This window comes from Triticum aestivum, chromosome 6A (assembly GCF_018294505.1).
Source record: "Triticum aestivum cultivar Chinese Spring chromosome 6A, IWGSC CS RefSeq v2.1, whole genome shotgun sequence".
Classification (NCBI taxonomy): Eukaryota; Viridiplantae; Streptophyta; class Magnoliopsida; order Poales; family Poaceae; genus Triticum; species Triticum aestivum.
Genome location: NC_057809.1, coordinates 617,599,466 through 617,612,187, shown reverse-complemented (window position 1 = coordinate 617,612,187; position 12,722 = coordinate 617,599,466). Strand labels below are relative to the sequence as shown.

General features: G+C 46.3%; 1 long non-coding RNA gene and 4 other non-coding genes across 5 annotated transcripts; all 5 read right to left on the bottom strand.

Annotated features, from left to right (window-relative positions):
• Window positions 1-10,363: 10,363 nt before the first annotated feature.
• Window positions 10,364-10,483, bottom strand: LOC123132703 (small nucleolar RNA SNORD14). The gene has a single exon (XR_006464985.1). It is a non-coding gene; the product is annotated as a small nucleolar RNA SNORD14 (small nucleolar RNA).
• A 43-nt stretch (window positions 10,484-10,526) lies between these two features.
• Window positions 10,527-10,646, bottom strand: LOC123132705 (small nucleolar RNA SNORD14). The gene has a single exon (XR_006464987.1). It is a non-coding gene; the product is annotated as a small nucleolar RNA SNORD14 (small nucleolar RNA).
• Window positions 10,647-10,788: 142 nt separating this feature from the next.
• On the bottom strand, window positions 10,789-10,909 carry LOC123132702 (small nucleolar RNA SNORD14). The gene has a single exon (XR_006464984.1). It is a non-coding gene; the product is annotated as a small nucleolar RNA SNORD14 (small nucleolar RNA).
• Window positions 10,910-10,947: 38 nt separating this feature from the next.
• LOC123132859 (small nucleolar RNA snoR2/U65) lies at window positions 10,948-11,087 on the bottom strand. The gene has a single exon (XR_006465086.1). It is a non-coding gene; the product is annotated as a small nucleolar RNA snoR2/U65 (small nucleolar RNA).
• Window positions 11,088-11,146: 59 nt separating this feature from the next.
• On the bottom strand, window positions 11,147-12,257 carry LOC123131440 (uncharacterized). The gene is made up of 2 exons (XR_006464175.1): window positions 11,800-12,257; window positions 11,147-11,658 (listed from the first exon to the last, which is right to left on the bottom strand). It is a non-coding gene; the product is annotated as an uncharacterized lncRNA (long non-coding RNA).
• Window positions 12,258-12,722: the final 465 nt, after the last annotated feature.

Sequence of the window (12,722 nt, the reverse complement as noted above, 5' to 3'; positions counted from 1 at the left end):
GTAATTCTTCTGTGCAGCAATGAGGATAATCCTCAGGTTACGGACCCAGTCCGTGTAATTGCTACCATCATCTTTCAACTTTGCTTTCTCAAGGAACGCATTAAAATTCAACGGAACAACAGCACGAGCCATCTATCTACAATCAACATAAACAAGCAAGATACTATCAGGTACTAAGTTCATGATAAGTTTAAGTTCAGTTAATCAAATTACTTAGGAACTCCCACTTAGATAGACATCCCTCTAATCCTCTAAGTGATCACGTGATCCAAATCAACTAAACCATAACCGATCATCACGTGAGATGGAGTAGTTTTCAATGGTGAACATCGTCATGTTGATCATATCTACTATATGATTCACGCTCGACCTTTCGGTCTCTGTGTTCCGAGGCCATATCTGCATATGCTAGGCTCGTCAAGTTTAACCTGAGTATTCTGCGTGTGCAAAACTGGCTTGCACCCGTTGTAGATGGACGTAGAGCTTATCACACCCGATCATCACGAGGTGTCTGGGCACGACGAACTTTGGCAACGATGCATACTCAGGGAGAACACTTCTTGATAATTTAGTGAGAGATCATCTTATAATGCTACCGTCAATCAAAGCAAGATAAGATGCATAAAAGGATAAACATCACATGCAATCAATATAAGTGATATGATATGGCCATCATCATCTTGTGCTTGTGATCTCCATCTCCGAAGCACCGTCATGATCACCATCGTCACCGGCACGACACCTTGATCTCCATCGTAGCATCGTTGTCGTCTCGCCAATCTTATGCTTCCACGACTATCACTACCGTTTAGTAATAAAGTAAAGCATTACATCGCGATTGCATTGCATACAATAAAGCGACAACCATATGGCTCCTGCCAGTTGCCGATAACTTGGTTACAAAACATGATCATCTCATACAATAAAATCAGCATCATGCCTTGACCATATCACATCACAACATGCCCTGCAAAAACAAGTTAGACGTCCTCTACTTTGTTGTTGCAAGTTTTACGTGGCTGCTACGGGCTTAAGTAAGAACTCATCTCACCTACGCATCAAAACCACAACGATAGTTCGTCAAATAGACTCCATTTTAACCTTCTCAAGGACCGGGCGTAGCCACACTTGGTTCAACTAAAGTTGGAGAGACAGTCTTCCGCAAGCCATCTATGTGCAAAGCACGTCGAGGGAACCGGTCTCGCGTAAGAGTACGCGTAAGGTTGGTCCGGATCGTCTCGTCCAACAATACCGCCGAACCAAAGTATGACATGCTGGTAGGCAGTATGACTTGTATCGCCCACAACTCACTTGTGTTCTACTCGTGCAAATAACATCAAACCATAAAACCTAGGCTCGGATGCCACTGTTGGGGAACGTAGTAATTTCAAAAAATTTCCTACGCACACGCAAGATCATGGTGATGCACAGCAACGAGGGGGAGAGTGTTGTCTACGTACCAACGCAGACCGACTGCGGAAGCGATCACACAACGTAGAGGAAGTAGTCGTACGTCTTCTTCCCGATCCGACCGATCCAAGCACCGTTACTCCGGCACCTCCGAGTTCTTAGCACACGTACAGCTCGATGACGATCCCCGGGCTCCGATCCAGCAAAGCTTCGGGGAGGAGTTCCGTCAGCACGACGGCGTGGTGACGATCTTGATGTACTACCGACGCAGGGCTTCGCCTAAGCACTACAACGGTATGATCGAGGTGGAATTTGGTGGCAGGGGCACCGCACACGCCTAAGGAACGATCTCAAGGATCAACTTGTGTGTCTTGGGGTGTCCCCTGCCCCCGTATATAAAGGATGAAAGGGGGGAGGCTGGCCGGCCAAAGGAGGGAGGCGCAGGAGGAGTCCTACTCCTACCGGGAATAGGACTCCCCCCCTCCCCAATCGTATTCCAACTAGGAGTCCTTGGAAAAAGAGAGAGGGAAAGAGAGAGAGGTGGCCGGCCACCTCTCCTAGTCCTAATAGGACTAGGGGAGGGGGGAGGCGCGCAGCCCTCCTTGGAAGCCCCTTTCACCTTTCCACAATGGCCCATGTAGGCCCATTTGGCTCCCGGGGGGTTCCGGTAACCCTCCCGGTAATCCGGTAAAATCCCGATTTCACCTGAAACACTTCCGATGTCCAAACATAGGCTTCCAATATATCAATCTTTATGTCTCGACCATTTCGAGACTCCTCGTCATGTCCGTGATCACATCCGGGACTCCGAACAACCTTCAGTACATCAAAATGCATAAACTCATAATAACTGTCATCGTAACGTTAAGCGTGCGGACCCTACGGTTCGAGAACAATGTAGACATGACCGAGACACGTCTCCGGTCAATAACCAATAGCGGGACCTGGATGCCCATATTGGCTCCTACATATTCTACGAAGATCTTTATCGGTCAGACCGCATAACAACATACGTTGTTCCCTTTGTCATCGGTATGTTACTTGCCCGAGATTCGATCGTCGGTATCCAATACCTAGTTCAATCTCGTTACTGGCAAGTCTCTTTACTCGTTCCGTAATACATCATCTCACAACTAACATCTTAGTTATAATGCTTGCAAGGCTTATGTGATGTGTATTACCGAGAGGGCCCAGAGATACCTCTCCGACACTCGGAGTGACAAACCCTAATCTCGAAATACGCCAACCCAACATCTACCATTGGAGACACCTGTAGTACTCCTTTATAATCACCCAGTTACGTTGTGACGTTTGGTAGTACCCAAAGTGTTCCTCCGGTAAACGGGAGTTGCATAATCTCATAGTTATAGGAACATGTATAAGTCATGAAGAAAGCAATAGCAACATACTAAACGATCGGGTGCTAAGCTAATGGAATGGGTCATGTCAATCAGATCATTCAACTAATGATGTGACCTCGTTAATCAAATAACAACTCTTTGTTCATGGTTAGGAAACATAACCATCTTTGATTAACGAGCTAGTCAAGTAGAGGCATACTAGTGACACTCTGTTTGTCTATGTATTCACACATGTATTATGTTTCCGGTTAATACAATTCTAGCATGAATAATAAACATTTATCATGATATAAGGAAATAAATAATAACTTTATTATTGCCTCTAGGGCATATTTCCTTCACTAACATGCAATTGAACTTCAGCTTCTCCTTTTGACTTTCGCATTGCGTCCTTGCATCGACAATGACCCGGCGGAGATCATCATCATCGGGCACATCGTCTGGTTCCTCTTGATCTTCAGCAGCTTCACCCGTTGCAGCATCATTGGGCACATCGTCTGGTTCCTCTTGATCTTCACCAGCTCCCCCCGTTGCAGCATCACCGTATTCAGGGGGCACATAGTTGTCATCGTACTCTTCTTCTTCGCCGTCTTCCATCATAACCCCTATTTCTCCGTGCCTCGTCCAAACATTATAGTGTGGCATGAAACCCTTGTAAAGTAGGTGGGAGTGAAGGATTTTCCGATTAGAGTAAGACCTCGTATTCCCACATTCAGTGCATGGACAACACATAAAACCATTCTACTTGTTTGCCTCAGCCGCATCGAGAAACTCATGCACGCCCTTAATGTACTCGGAGGTGTGTTTGTCACCGTACATCCATTGCCGGTTCATCTGCGTGCATTATATATAATTAAGTGTCCAAATTAATAGAAGTTCATCATCACACTAAAACCAAAGTACATACATATATAGTTCTCATCTAACAACATATAGCTCTCCAGAGCATCTAATTAATTAAACCACACATTGAAAATATGTAAAACATTTCAATGCGAAAACAAATGCGATCATAATCGCAACCAAGGTAACAATTGATCCAACGGCATAATGATACCAAGCCTCGGTATGAATGGCATATTTTCTTATCTTTCTAATCTTCAAGCGCATTGCATCCATCTTGATCTTGTGATCATCGACGACATCCGCAACATGCAACTCCAATATTATCTTCTCCTCCTCAATTTTTTTATTTTTTCCTTCAACAAATTATTTTCTTCTTTAACTAAATTTAACCTCTCGACAATAGGGTCGGTTGGAATTTCTGATTCATATACATCCTACATAAATAAAATCTATGTCACGTTGGTCGGTATAATTTTCATAAACAATAAATGAACCAATAGTTATAAAGATAATATATATACCACATCCGAATTATAGACAGGACGAGGGCCGACGGGGGCGGATACCAAAACCATTGCACTATATAAGATAAAATAATAAAAGTAAGAAAATAATACAAGTATCTATGTAAACATACAAGTAAGAATATTTTTTCCTTTCAGAAAGAAGATAATAACAAGAGGCTCACCACGGTGGTGCCGGCGATGAGCTCGGTGCGGGTGATCGACGGCGGTGAAGACAGGGACGGGGTGTGACGGTGTTCGACGAGATTTTGTCACGCGAAGTATCTATGAGCGTGGAAAGTTTTTTTTATAATGTTTTTCCTAACTTTTCTCTTAGAATCACAGGGGGAACAAATACGATAGTGTTTTGCATGTGCACGTGAATGGGAAAGCTTCTCCATGCCTATGTGTATCTAGCTAAAGCTCACAAGATGGCCATTACTGATTCACTAACTTTTTTTTTCTAGTGTGGACTAAAGATTCAGAAACGGATGCATGCATACATTGCATGTTAACTAGCAGGCTTAATCATGGATATATAATTAAATATTCCGGCAAGCTCTAACCGCAGGATATTTAAGTGTATTAGAGGATCGGTTGCTAATCTATTGGAGAGACCGCCTGTACGCACACGTCGCTTGGGTACATTGATCAGCCGTGTATGAAGTGTGTGCCCGTGAGATAATTGGAGTACAGAGTACCAGTTGTATTCTGCACCAGGTTGGTCACGTGTATATGCAGCGGCACGAGCCCAACTCATACATTCATGTGCCAATCAACCTAGTACGTGTGCGTATTGATGCGGCCAGCCCCGTGACAGGATTAAAAAAATCAGTTTACGTGTACCTTATCGTCAACTTTCAGCAGATAAAGAGGCACGCCCAGGATAATCATCCGGGGGAACTGCTCCCAGGATAATCGCTAGCGACGCGATCCCTCAACAGAAAACTGGCGGCGCATCTGCAGGGCACGGGCGGCTCTTTCGTACCCTAGCCTCTGGCTATAAAAGCCATCAACTCCTTTGGCATCGGGAGGGCACGGAGACCACGCAGCTACGCCGCAAGGCTGCCGCCCATTACACGCATATACATCACGCCGCAAGGCTTTTTCATCCTCTGATCTCTAGACGCACGTCCGGAGAGAAGACCCGCTAGCACCACACCCATCCATCATACGTCTACGCGGGCACGTAGCTGGCAAAAGACCAGATCGCATCAACAGGTCAATGCAGCCGGGTGAGAACACCGGCGCCAGCGATATGGACACCAAGCTCACGTTCCTGAAGGGTGAGATTTTGATCTAATACATCTATTTTCTTCTGTCTCTTTCTCTCTAGCATGTATGCGCTACGCGGAGAGTGCGTACCGGTCTCTGGAGACGACACTTGTGTGATCTCGTCGCCGCCACCGAAGATGACTGCACCGGAACAACAAACTGCACCGACACCGCCGGAGATCGTCTATACCAAGCCTTTTATTTTTTGGTGTCATGTTCTTGGCCCGAGATGACTCGGGAGCTGCCGGAGCTCGCTAACGACGCTGCCCAACCGCTAGCCCCGGCGCCCTTACCATGGCGGCCTTCATGGTGCTCGGTGAACACCTCATGGCGTACAGGTCGCGACGCACAGATTGCCATGAACAGGGCCACGGTGAACAGATTCATGGCAAAGGGTAACACCGGCGTACATGTTTTGAATCACGCTCTTAAAGGAGACGAAGTGGTGCAACCGGAGCTCGCTCACGACACAGCCCGAGACTCGCCTTCCCCTTCACGGTGTATAGGTCCTTGATGGAACCAATATCTGCAACGACGGATCTAAGACCGGTTCCTCCTTCATAAGGCCCGCGTCCCCGACGAACAGGTCAATGGCGTACAGATCCTTCACCGAACCAAAGATTGCAGCGACTCTGTACAAGACCGGTCCCTCCTTCGAGAGGCGCACCCACCATGGCGGACAGTTCCTCGGCGTACAGGTCCATGGCATCGCCGGCGCACAGGTCACGCTTTCGCGTAGTACCAGCCCAAGGCTATGCGGCCTCTGCGATACCACTTTCCACGGCCCCGTGAGGCGGCCCCTTTGTCTTGGCGGACCGCCGAATACTCGGCGTCTAGCCCAGACGAGGTGCCAACCACCCCGGGCACGCCCATGTGAGCGCGCGCTTTTTTACACTGACGCCGGTCTCCCCAAACCGTTACTCCTGCAAGGAGTAGCCCCTTGAACACCCCAATGAAGCAACATGTCATTAAGAAGTCTGAGCCGACCACGACCCATGCTACCCCAACACCAACTACTCCAACACCGCCAAGACCGACGAGGCACGACGGCGAGGGCGGGCGCGGCCACCGCTAAGGCCACATCACTTGCGGCGCGTGTACCGACGAGGACACGGGCTCTGCCGCTACCCACACACACATCACCATCATCACGCATGGAGGACGAGAAGCAAAGACGACGAAGACGACCACATAGCTTAATCGGAGGTATCTCGCGGAGCAACCCGCGGAAGTAATTAACCGGGAGCCTTCTGAGGCCCTGGGAACCAGGAGACCGCAATCGCCATAGTCAGGCTGGCCGCGCTAGTAGGCCACGGAGCGCACTTTTTCTTTACGGGATCTTGTACTTTTGTTTCTCCAGTGAGAGATTAATAAAGTGCATGTTTCCCTTTGTTTATTTGTGTACTTAGTACACTGGCACGCTCGCAATTTTTTATTTCCCTTGGCGCGTAGAGAGATAATAACACGATAACCATCGTTGTTTGTTATTATTTTTCATGTCAAACAGACGGACCTCTAAACCTAGACAAATACTGAGGAAAATGGAGCTTGGAGGTCGAGCTTGGAGAGGAGAAAGCTTAAGTAGTGTGGCTCAGGCATTCCATCGAACACCTTGTGTGCATAGGAGGTGAGCTAGAGCACCACCAAGCCCTCTCCCCCTCGGCCAGAAAAAACAGAGCAGCGTGCTCTGCTCTTACGCGAGGGGGTATATATAGGCACCTCATTGGTCCCGGTTGGTGGCATGAACCGGGACTAAAGGGGAGCCTTTGGTCCCGGTTCAAGCCACCAATCGGGACCAATGGTGGTGGGCCTGGAGCGAGGCCCATTGGTCCCGGTTCGTCCCACCAACCGGGACCAAAAGGTCCAGACGAACCGGGACCAATGGCACATGTGGCCCGGCCGCCCCCCCGGGCTCACGAACCGGGTCCAATGCCCTCATGGGTCCCGGTTCTAGACTGAACCGGGACTAATGGGCTGACCCGGCCTGGACCGTTGCCCCCCTTTCTACTAGTGCTATTATGGCATTTCCATAGCCATTCCGAGATATATTGCCATGCAACTTTCCACCGTTCCGTTATTATGACACACTTCATCATTGTCATATTGCTTGCATGATCATGTAGTTGACATCGTATTTGTGGCAAAGCCACCGTTCATAATTCTTTCATACATGTCACTCATGAGTCAATGCGCATCCCGGTAAACCGCCGGAGGCATTCACATAGAGTCATATTTTGTTCTAAGTACCGAGTTGTAATTCTTGAGTTGTAAGTAAATAAAGTGTGATGATCATCATTATGAGAGCATTATCCCAAGTGAGGAAAGGACGATGGAGACTATGATTCCCCCACAAGTCGGGATGAGACTCTGGACGAAAAAAATATATAAAAAAGAGAAAGGCCACAAAAAAAAAGAGAAGGCCCAAAAAATGAAAAATGAGAGAAAAAGAGAGAAGGGACAATGCTACTATCCTTTTACCACACTTGTGCTTCAAAGTAGCACCATGATCTTCATGATTGAGAGTCTCCTAGGTTGTCATTTTCATATACTAGTGGGAATTTTTCATTATAGAACTTCGCTTGTATATTCCAATGATGGGCTTCCTCAAATTGCCCTAGGTCTTCATGAGCAAGCAAGTTGGATGCACACCCACTTAGTTTCTTTTGTTAAGCTTTCATACACTTATTGCTCTAGTGCATCCGTTGCATGGCAATCTCTACTCACTCGCATTGATTGATGGGCATCTCCATAGCCCGTTGATACGCCTAGTTGATGTGAGACTATCTTCTCCTTTTTGTCTTCTCCACAACCACCATTCTATTCCACATATAGCGCTATATCCATGGCTCACGCTCATGTATTGAGTGAAGATTGAAAAAGTTTGAGAACATCAAAAGTATGAAACAATTGCTTGGCTTGTCATCGGGGTTGTGCATGATTTAAATATTTTTGTGTGGTGAAGATGGAGCATAGTCAGACTATATGATTTTGTAGGGATAACTTTCTTTGGCCATGTTATTTTGAGAAGACATGATTTCTTAGTTAGTATGCTTGAAGTATTATTATTTTTATGTCAATATTAAACTTTTATCTTGAATCTTTCGGATCTGAACATTCATGCCACAATAAAAAAATTACATTGAGAAATATGTTAGAAAGCATTCCACATCAAAAATTCTTTTTTTATCATTTACCTACTCGAGGACGAGCAGGAATTAAGCTTGGGGATGCTTGATACGTCTCCAACGTATCTATAATTTTTGATTGCTCCATGCAAGTATATTATCTATTTTGGATATTAATGGACTTTATTTTACACTTTTATACCATTTTTGGGACTAACCTACTTACCGGAGGCCCAGCCCAAATTGCTGTTTTTTTGCCTATCTTAGAGTTTCGCCCAAAAGGAATATCAAACGGAGTTCAAATGGAATGAAACCTTCGGAAACATGATTTTCTCAACAAACGTGATCCAGGAGACTTGGAGTGGGCGTCAAGAAACAATCGAGGAGGCCACGAGGCAGGGGGCGCGCCTACCCCCCTAGGCACGCCCTCCACCCTCATGGGCCCCTCGTTGCTCCACCGACGTACTTCTTCCTCCTATATATATCCACGTACCCCCCAAACATCCAGGAGCACCACGAAAACCTAATTCCACCGCCGCAACCTTCTGTACCCGAGAGATCCCATCTTGGGGCCTTTTCTGGAGCTCCGCCGGAGGGGGCATTGATCACGGAGGGCCTCTACATCAACTCCATGGCCTCTTCGGTGATGTGTGAGTAGTTTACTTCAGACCTTCGGGTCCATAGTTATTAGCTAGATGGCTTCTTCTCTCTCTTTGGATCTCAATACAAAATTCTCCTCGATTCTCTTGGAGATCTATTCGATGTAATCTTTTTTTGCGGTGTGTTTTTCGAGATTCGATGAATTGTGGGTTTATGATCCAGATTATCTATGAACAATATTTGATTTTTCTCGGAATTCTTTTATGTATGATTGGTTTATCTTTGCAAGTCTCTTCGAATTATCAGTTTGGTTTGGCCTACTAGATTGATCTTTCTTGCAATGGGAGAAGTGCTTAGCATTGGGTTCAATCCTGCGGTGCTCCATCCTAGTGACAGTAGGGGAAACGACATGTATTGTATTGTTGCCATCGAGGATAAAAAGATGGGTTTATATCATATTGCATGAGTTTATCCCTCTACATCATGTTATCTTACTTAAAGCATTATTCTGTTCTTATGAACTTAATACTCTACATGCATGCATGCTGGATAGCGGTTGATGTGTGGAGTAATAGTAGTATATGTAGAATCGTTTCGGTCTACTTGTTACGGATGTGATGCCTATATACATGATCATACCTAGATATTCCCATAACTATGCTCAATTCTATCAATTGCTCGACAGTAATTAATTTACCCACTGTAATACTTATGCTCTTGAGAGAAGCCACTAGTGAAACCTATGGCCCCCGGGTATATCTTCCATCATATTAATCTTTCATCACTTAGCTATTTCTATTGTCGTTTATTTTACCTTGCATATTTATTTCTCTTTATCATAAAAATACCAAAAATATTATCTTATCATATCTATCAAATCTCACTCTCGTAAGTTACCGTGAAGGGATTGACAACCCCTTTATCGCGTTGGTTGCGAGGTTCTTATTTGTTTGTGTAGGTGCGTGGGACTTGAGCGTGATCTCCTACTGGATTGATACCTTGGTTCTCGAAAACTGAGGGAAATACTTACGCTACTTTACTGCATCACCCTTTCCTCTTCAAGGGAAATCCAACGCAGTGCTCAAGAGGTAGTAGTATGGTTAACAGGTTTTTCATCATCGGACAAACAGAAAGAGAAAAACAAACAAATAGGTCAACAAAACAGAACATAAATTACTACATAAAACAAAATCTGACAAAAGAAGACATGATAGGAATGACACTAACAGTGAGCTAACATTATGCCCTCAGACATCCAAAGAAGGATCTAACAGCATTAGCTCTCAAGCCTAGCTGGGCAAAAGGTCTTAGGAGGCAACTGCGAATGTTTGAGAAACAAGCCTTAAACTAATCATCACTAGGCTCACATTAACACCAAACAACTAAAGGAAATATATGACCAACATTGCATCAGACATCCAAGGAAGAACCAAACAACACTAGCCTCAAGCCTGGCAAGGCGAAAGCTCTTAGGAGGCAACTGTGAATGTTTTGAGAAACAAGCCTTGATTTTATCACCATTTGCAATGCAGAAACATTTTTAATATACTCCCTTTGTAAACTTTTATAACATCTTTTAGATAACTACTTTAGTGATCTAAAATATCTTGTAAAATTTTACAAAGGGAGGACTATGTAGCTCAGTTATATTTAGCTGAAAAAATAACAAGGCGCAGACATCCAAGGAAAGAATTAGCAGCATCAGCTCTCAAGCCTGGCACGGCGAAAGCTCTTAGGCGACAACTGCGAATGTTTTGAGAAACAAGCCTTAAATTTATCATCACTGCCGTAAATTACAAGCAAAACAACTCAACTATATTAGGTAGGCAATTTAATCACAATAATAGGCTCTGCAGACTAACAAAATGAGGTTCCAGGTTCCTATCAATGAGTGAAAAACTAATTCTTAGCCCAATTATAGATCCCTTGGTCAATGCATGTAGCTACCAAAGAAGGACCATTAGGCCCAAGTTAGATAGATGCTTAGTATCACTAGCACATGCAAACCACCACAGACCACTGCCAATGGTTCAACAGCAAAAATTAGCACCCAGCAGCAAAAATACAAACTAGAGATATTCAAGCCAAGTATAACAGTATAGGCCTAGGAAGCATTGAAGAATATATCTATGAATTTGAAATAAACTACAAAATGCAAGGTTGTAACTTCCACCAGGTGCTCATCATCGTACACACTACAAGCATAAGCCCAGTCCTTTGGTAGAGATCTGAAGAAAATAGGGTTAAATGTTGGATCGTGTCCATCGTAAAGAAGATGGGGGAACAACCGACGGGGCAGGGGCAGCGGCGCCGCCCTCCTCGCGTGTGGTGGGGAGGAGCGGCGGGGGCGACACGAGATGGGAGGCGCCCGCGACAAAGGGGACATGGCGGTTAGATCAGCACGGCGGACATCCCTCGGGCGGAAGAGCTGGGCGGCGTGGGAAGCTAAATCGTTGTAGTCCCTGGCCTTGTCCTTGGCCACTACCACCCGAGTAGTCCTCATCTCCGGTGAGGATCCATCTTCGCCTTCATGGGTGCCTGCAGAGAGAGAGAGAGAGAGAGAGAGAGAGAGAGAGAGAGAGAGAGAGAGAGAGAGAGAGAGAGAGAGAGAGAGATTTAGATAAAGAAATCATGACAAAGAGAGAGTAGGGGAAGAGAGAGAGATGGAGGGAGATGAACCGTCCTGGAAGAGCATGCCACCATGTTCATGCAGCAGATCATCGAGAGGCCGCAAGGTCGAGATGGCAGGCGGTCGGATCTAGCCGAGGGGAAGGGGGTGCGCGGAGGGCGGCTCGAGCACGAGACGGAGGGCGCCAGCAAGGACCTCGGCCCGCAGAAGAGTAGGGCGTCGAGGAGGTCGTCGCAGGCGCGGACGGAGCGGGCGATGCGAGCTTGGGCTGGCCGATTATGGCGGCGCGCTGGCCGGTTATGGCGGTGCGCTGGCCGGTCGAGGCAGAGCAGCGATCCGGGCGAGGGAAGAGGGCCAGCAGGGAGAGCAGCAGGGTACGGAGGTTGTGCGCGCGTAGGCAGCATAGGGGCTCGCCGGTGGAGCTGGTGGGGAGGAAGAGGTGGCGTTGGCGATCTGGATGGGGAAGAGGAGCGCTCTCTCTCTCTCTCTCCGCATCGGGGCGAGACACAGTGGGTGGGTGGGTGGGGTGGGGGCATGGATGGATGGATGTGGGATGAAGAGATGGATGGATGGATGGATGTGTGCCATGTCATCGATCCATGGCACACATGTTTCCACCAATGACAATTAAGCTTATACAATTGTGTTTGTTTTTCTTTGTTTCTCTTATATATTTTCTCACCAATGTAAATAACATATCCAATATTTTGTTGCAAAAAGGCACCACTTCATTTCTCAAAAATATTATACCATATTGACTAACTCGGGAGGCTTCGTTGCAACTCCGGCGACCCCCGACGATATTACATCACAACACTGGCGTCCCGACAATGCTTCATTGAACTCCGTCGGTCCTGAAGATATTGGATCACAGCACCAGTGGTCCTCGGCGACTAGTGCAACACCACCTTCTGTTTGAGCGGAAATTTCATTTTTCATTTTTCGAGTGCCCAAAATGAGTTTTTTTGTGAAG